Below are 7,402 nucleotides of genomic sequence, written 5' to 3'. Positions count from 1 at the left end.
GGAGCAGCTATTTAATAAATACATAAATTAATGTCTAGCTTCACTGGCAAAGGGACGTTTCTTTCACTTATCACATAAACTCTGTTATTTTTTCTCCCCTAATTTTTCCAACACACTAAACTTAGTTAAAATTTTCACTTGCCTCAGTCTGTGTCTCTGCCGTCATTTAAGATACTCATGACCGATTTTATGTTCTGTTTTGCTGTATTTTACCTAACATCCAGTGCAATGGTTCATGCACACTAGAGGAGCAGTTTGCTGAGGTGATTATTATTTTGTCAGTCTCCCCATGGGGTCTTTTGCTATTGTTTTTGATTTTGCTACTGACTTGAAAAATATGTAAAATTTTCAGTCTTCATCGTTTTTGGACTTGACATGTAGTGGTGATAGAGGTTTGGGGGTAATAATAAGATTTGAGAAGCGTTTGTCCTTAGTGATTTTACTATGGTTCCTATGATCTTACTGCATGAGACCAAGAGGAGCACACACTTACCTGACAAGGGAGAGGCTCTCTGTGATGATCCTGCATGGAGGTCACTGGAGGAGAAAGAATGAAGTCTTTTGCTCAGGAACAGCCTGGCCATACTCACTCACCTTGAGGTGAAGAAGACAGAGATGCACAATGGGAGAACAGTGGAGGAAAGTCAGGTCGGCTCTAGTGAGACAGGTTCTCTTCAGAGCCTGGGTTTCTTGGAGAGTGAGGTGGGAGTGATCAGAACCCAGGCAGGAGAGAGAGTGATGAGTAGGGGGCTCCTGAGGGTGCCTGGCTAGGCTCCCCTGAGACCTGAACTAGTGCAGGGAGACCATTAATTCAGGGCCTCGTGTGTAGAGATGAGTGCTCTACAGGGAATTTCCCTCCTGATTTATTTGTCTGTAGAATCATCTGGCTCTGAGGAATATGCCTGAGTCACCCAAAGTCAAGACTGTGAAACAATAAAATTGTCATTCTAAATGACCGATGTAGTCTCTGGCCACATCGTGATGTCCTCTTGCTTCCTGTCAAACATATGCATGGGGTGGATTGATGCCAACCATAGGGAAATTTTTGTTTAAAAATTTGAGTACTAATTACATATGAGTAGCATGCCTTAAGCAGGAGCATCATTTCTTTTTGAAAATTGTTTTTCATTGATTTTATTGGTACTTTTAAAGTATACAGTACAGTTACATTCATCATTGGGATCTTGTACCTTTACATGACAGGGCTTGGTTCTCATTTTTTCCCCATTCCCCTGTCCTCCCTTCATCCCCTCCTCCCTCCTGTATTTACAAAGACTTTGTTTCCATTTTTTCCTTTTCTCACATTTTCCCCCTTATTTCCTTTCCCAGCCCCTTCCCACTTCCCCTACACCTCTAGCCCTTTTCTTCCTATTTCACATTGTCTGTTGTACAATTTGGATCTTATTTACACTTTTAGTTTTTCACACCAGAGAGACTATTCAGCATCTACACATGTGTGTCTTATAGAAAACTGAGAAGGATTTTATCTGGTTACGTATTTATTTTTTTGCACTTGGACAACTTTATGGCAGTGTTATGAAATGTATTATGCAACGATACCCTTTTTCTTGAACTGAGGTTTCTTCACCATGGGAAATGGTTTCAAGCAACTGTTGCCAGACTCAGGCATAGCCCCAGGGTCTTTGTATTCTGAGCGAAGTATTGAGCAAAACATAAGGAAGAAACAAGAATGGCAGGAAGTTATGTAACAAAAGTTTACTCCTCAGAGCCTGGGTGGGCTGATGAGTAAACTGAAGAGTGGGGCGTGTGACGAGAGCAGCCTTGTTTGCTTTAGTTGTTGTACTTTTATTTATTTATTTTTCTTTTTATTGAGCTTATTGGTACAATCTAGGTCTACAATACAGTTACATTCATTACTGGCATCCTGTACCTTCACATGACAGGTCTTGGTTCTCATTTTTTCCCCTTGTCCCTGCCAGTTGTTGTACTTTTAGAAATTTTTCCTAGGTTTTTGGGTGAGACTTGGCTACTGTGGATCCAAGTAATCGCGAGTTGCCACTATGACTTTGAGAGCAGGTGTTTTTGACTTTGTACGGCCTAGATGAAAGCCGTGTGGCCTTCAAAGACCAGTTGTGTTTGACAACTACAATGTTATTGATGTTATAATGACTGCGAGTAACGTTATAATTGTCCTGGATTTCTCTGAGGCAGTTGGCATGCATGCTGCTATTTCTCAGGGCAGAGGTCAAGAAGTGTGACGGGGGAAGGAGTGGATTTCTCAGGCTCATGTCAGGATGTTAGGGGGATGTGTTGAGAGCAGGGTGCTCCTGTGTCCCCAGGAGGCAGATGACAATCTGTGTGTTGACAGCCTAAGGCCTGCGTGTCTTCCACACTGGCTGCTTCCTGCCTCCCATCACTGTGGTCCAGGCTTGCAATGGTGCTAATTACTATGCTCAGAGAACTTCAGAGAAGTTTGTGTTCAACGCCTGTTGACCTCAGCACCTTTTCCCCTCCATGGGGACTGGAGATGACCTTGTGTTCTGTACTTAGAGAATATTTCCTCTGTGGGGATCATGAGTATTGGTTGTAAGTACTGTTAACTCTAGTAACTCCATATGTAAGCTTCTCCAGTTGAGCAGGTAGAGTGTTTCCTTTGTGGAATTCCTGAAAGGTACAGTTTCTTGTCTCTGACCTTTAGATGTGTGGTTGTCCGGGTTACTACTACTCACGGTGGGTTGTTTTGGTGAACCTGTTTGCTCTTTTCCTGTGTGACCTTTCAGTTACTATGGTAAACCCATCCCATAATAGTTTGTGGTTTTTTGCTTTAAAAGGCCGGCGCTTGCCGGCAATAAACGCCGCCTTGATCAGATTCTTGTCTTGGCGTCCTTCCTTTCTCTCTGCCCCATCTCCACCCCGCTGCTCTTTCAGGTTTGAGACACTGCTGGACAGTGCTCTGCGTCGCCGGCTCGCGACATTCCTCCATGTCTTTTCTCATCCAGAATTCCTTGTGTTGTTGTATTGGAATGTTGTATGTCATGCTGTCCCTTTTCTTGAAGTGTGTTTTCTTCCCCATGCAAAATTTCCCATAAAGAAGGTGTCAGTCTCATCTTAAACCTCCAGGACTCTTGTTTCTCAAAGAAGAAAATGAGCAGGATGCAGAAAAGAGGAAAGAATTTCAGAATTTTATTAAAGAAATGTTCACTCGTTAGGTTGGTAGTGACGGGTGAGAAAACTGGAGAGCAAGTTTGACTCAAAGTGGCTCTGTGTGCTCTTATATTTTTGTGGCATTTATTGGATCTTTCCTTAGTTTTTGGGTGGGAAAACGTTCTCTGTTCAACTGGCTTAAAGTCTTCACCTGCAGGTTGGGAGGGTCATTTTTGACTTTATTAGCAGTGTGGCTTCCCAAGCCCATGGTGTGTATATGCACATGAGCTTGATACACGATGCTGATGAAGTTGTGATGATCCTGGGTTACCCTCAGTTACTCTGAAGCAGAGCTTTGCTCCTTGGGTCATGACAGAGGTGAAGAAGTATGGTAATGGCTGAGAATACTTCCCAGGCTCATGTGGAAGTTAAAGAGACGTAGTGAGAAGATGAATCAAGTGTCTCCAAGAATCAGAAGCATGCTGGTGTAGGGGGTTTAAAACCTGGATGTCTCCCACACTGTGTATCTCTTGCCTCAAACCCATCACTTTGACCCACTCGTCCACTGTTGCTGTTTACTACCCTCTGAGAATTCCAGAGAACATAAAACTGCCAGGCTTGGCCCAGAATCCCTTGCTGAGCTCAGTGACTTTGAACACCACAGTGCTGAATTAATACAAGGTGCTTGTAGCACAGGTTCAGCCCACATGGAACTATCTCACCCAACTCCATTTGTGCCCACCCAGTTTCCATGAAAGACAATGCATGTGTGACCCATGGAAGAGGCCCTTCTGCTCCTGTGGTCTCAGGTCCCCTTTACCTGTCCACCATGCTGTGGATCGTGTCTAGCTGGTTGGTGTGGATTTTAGGATTCTCTATTTTTCTCGCGGTACCTTTGAGGTATACAATGCAGTTACATTCACCATTGGGATCTTATACCTTTATGTGATGTATCATGGTTCTTATTTTTTCCCATTCCCCAGCCATCCCTTCATTCCCTCCACCCATCCCTATTTACAAAGACTTTGTTTCCATTATTTTCCTTTCCTCATTTTTTCTTTCCCTTCTTACCTTTCCAATACCCCTCCCACTTCCCCTACAACTTTAGAACTTTTCTTCCTATTACACAATATCAATTATACATTTTGATCCTTATTTACATTTTTACATTATCACACCAGAGAAACTATATAGTATTTATACATGTGTGTCCTATTAATTATAGTTAAGTATATGGCCTCAATGTGCATCCACTTAGCTATAAATGTCTCTAGTTTCTCATCCTTCACGGCTGAGTAGTACTCCATTTTATGAAAAAACTACATCTTTTTCATCCAGTCTCCAGTTGATAGGCAATTGGGCTGTGTCCAAGTTTTAGCTATTACACACTGTGCCACTATAAACATGGGTGGGCATATATCTCTGTGATATGGTTCTTTTAATTCTTTGGGAAAGATACCCAGCAGAGGGATAGCTGGATCAAATGGGACCTCTAATCCTAGATGTTTGAGGTATCTCCATATTGATTTCCACAGTGGTTGCACCATTCTGCACTACAACCAACAATGAAAAAGGGTTCCTTTCTCTCCACAACTCTGCCAGCATTTGTTATTGGTTGATTTCTTGATAGCAGCCTTTCTTTCTGGGGTGAGGTGCAATCTCAGTGTTGTTTTCATCTGTTTCTCTTGAATGACCAGTGATGTTGAACATTTTTAATATGTTTATTTGTTGATTTTACTTTTTTTGTCTTAGAAATGTCTGTTCATTTCAGATGCCCACTTTTGAATTGGGTTTTATATTTGGGGGTGCCTTAATTTTTTGAGTTCTTTTTATATTCTAGATAATAATCCTTTGAGGAGCAGCTAGTAAAACTTTTTCCCCCATATTGTAGGTTGTCTCTTAGATCTGTTGTTGGTTTCTTTTTCAGTGCAGAATCTTTTTAAAAAGATGAGATTCTGGGTGCTGATTCTTTGTGCCAATTCTCGTGCTACTAAGGATTTGTTTGTAAAGTCTTTTATTGTGCCAATGTCTTCAAGAGTTCTTTAATCCACTTGGATTTTAGTTTAGTGCATGGTGAAAGATACAGGTTTAGTTTTAATCTTTGACAAGGAGAAATTCAGTTTTTCCAATGCCATTTATTAAAGAGGCTATATTTCTGCCAGTGAGGGTTTTTGGATCCTTTTTCAAAGATAAGGTAGCTGAGTATGTCTGGAGTTGTTTCTGCATCTTCCAATCTATTTCACTGATCATCAAGCCTGTTTCTTTGACAGTACTATACTGTGTGTGTGTGTGTGTGTGTGTGTGTGTGTGTGTGTGTGTGTGTGTTTAATCACAGTGTCTTTGTAGTATAGTTTCAAGTTGGGGATTGTTATACCCCTGGCCATGTGTCTACTGGCTAGAATTGCTTTTGCTATTCTAGGTCTCTTTTGATTTATTCCAAATGTATTTTTGTAATATTTTCTCTAGTTCTACATATCATACTGTTGGGATTTCAATCAGGATTGCATTGGATCTGTCTAGCAGTTTTGGAAATATGGGCATTTTCACTATATTGATTCTTTCTGCTGAGGAACAGGGGATGTTTCTCCTTTTTCTTATGTCCTCTTTGAGTCCTTTTTTCAGAGTGCTGTAGTTATCAATGTAGAGGTCTTTTGCTTCCTTTCTTAGATTGATTCTTAGATATTTCATTTTTTGTGAGCTATTGTGAAAGGGATTATTTCCCTAATTTCTCTCACAGTGAGTCTGTTATTTGTGCTCAATATGGTTATTAATTTTTGAGTGTTGACCTTGTATCCAGCTACTCTACTGAATCTGTCAATTAAGTCTAGAAGTCTTTTGGCAGAATTTATTGGGTTGTCTATGTAGAGTATCCTATCATCAGCAAATAATGACAGTTTAACTTTTTCTTTCCTATCTTTATTGCTTTTATTTCTTTCTCTTGTCTAATTGCTGTGGTTAAGGTTTCCAAAACTGTATTGAAGTGGAATGGTGATGGTGGACATCCTTGTCTTTTTCCTGATTTTAGTGGGAAGGTTTTCAGTTTTTGATGATTTAGTATGATGTTGGCTGTTGGTATTTCATAGATAGCCCTTTTGAAGTTGAGAGAAAGACCATCAATTCCAGTTTTCTGCAGGGTGTTTATCATGAACCAGTGTTGAATTTGTCAAATGCTTTTTCTGCATCTATTGAGATGATCATATGGTTTTCATTTTGACTCTCTTAAGATAGTGCATTACATTTATTGATTTACATATGTTGAATCATCCTTACATCCCTAGGATAAATTTGACTCAGTCAGGGTGTTTTATCTTCTTGACAACCCTCTGTATTCTGTTTGCCAGTATCTTATTGAGGATTTTTGCTTCTATGTTCATTAGGAAGATTGGTCTGTACTTCTCATGTTTGGTTGTGTCTTTCCCTGTTTTTAGAATCAAATTAACACTTGCTTTGAGGAATGAATTTGTATATTGCTTCCATTTCAATTTCATTGAAAAGTTTAAAGAGTAGTGGCAATAGTTCTCTAAATGTTTTGAAGAATTTAGCAATGAAGCCATTAGAATCTAGGCTTTTCTTTTTTGGTAAATTTTTAATTATATTTTCAATTTCCCTGATTGTAATTGGGGTATTTAAAATGTTATTATCTTCTTTGTTCAACATTGGTAATTCATATGTATCTAGAAACCTGCCATTTCTTCTGTGTTTTACATTTTATTAGAGTATAGGTTCTTAAAATAGGTATTGGTGATCCTCTGGATTTCTCCTGGATCTCTTGTGATTTCACCTTTTTCATTCCTAATTGCATGTATTTGAGCCTTTTCTTTTCTTTTTTGATAAGGTTGACTAAGCATTTATTGATTTTATTTATTCTTTCAAAAAACAACTCTTTAATTTGTTAATATTTTGTATCATTTTTAAGTCTCCATTGCATTGTTTTCTGTGCTGATCTTTATAATTTACCCACTTGTATGAGCTTTTGATTTGTCTTGCTCTTCTTTTTCTAGGACCTTAAGATTCACCATTAGGTTCTGCATTAGCTCCAATTTCCTAGTGTGGGCATTCACCACTATAAATTGCCCTCATAGAACTGCTTTCATTGTGTCCTATAGATTCCTGTGTGTTGAATTGGCATTATCATTTACTTGCAAAAACTGTCTAGTTTCTTCTTTAATTTCTGTGGTGAGCCATTAGTTGTTCAGAAGAGTGTTATTCAATTTCCATTTGTTTTGAGGTTCTTATGATTTCTTTTGCTATTTATCTCCAGTTTAATTTCACTATTGTCTGATAACATATGTGGTAG

Source organism: Fukomys damarensis, unplaced genomic scaffold (genome assembly GCF_012274545.1).
Source record: "Fukomys damarensis isolate Sample0158 unplaced genomic scaffold, DMR_v1.0_HiC HiC_scaffold_3, whole genome shotgun sequence".
In the NCBI taxonomy this organism is placed as follows: domain Eukaryota; kingdom Metazoa; phylum Chordata; class Mammalia; order Rodentia; family Bathyergidae; genus Fukomys; species Fukomys damarensis.
Note: the sequence above shows the minus strand (reverse complement) of the source record.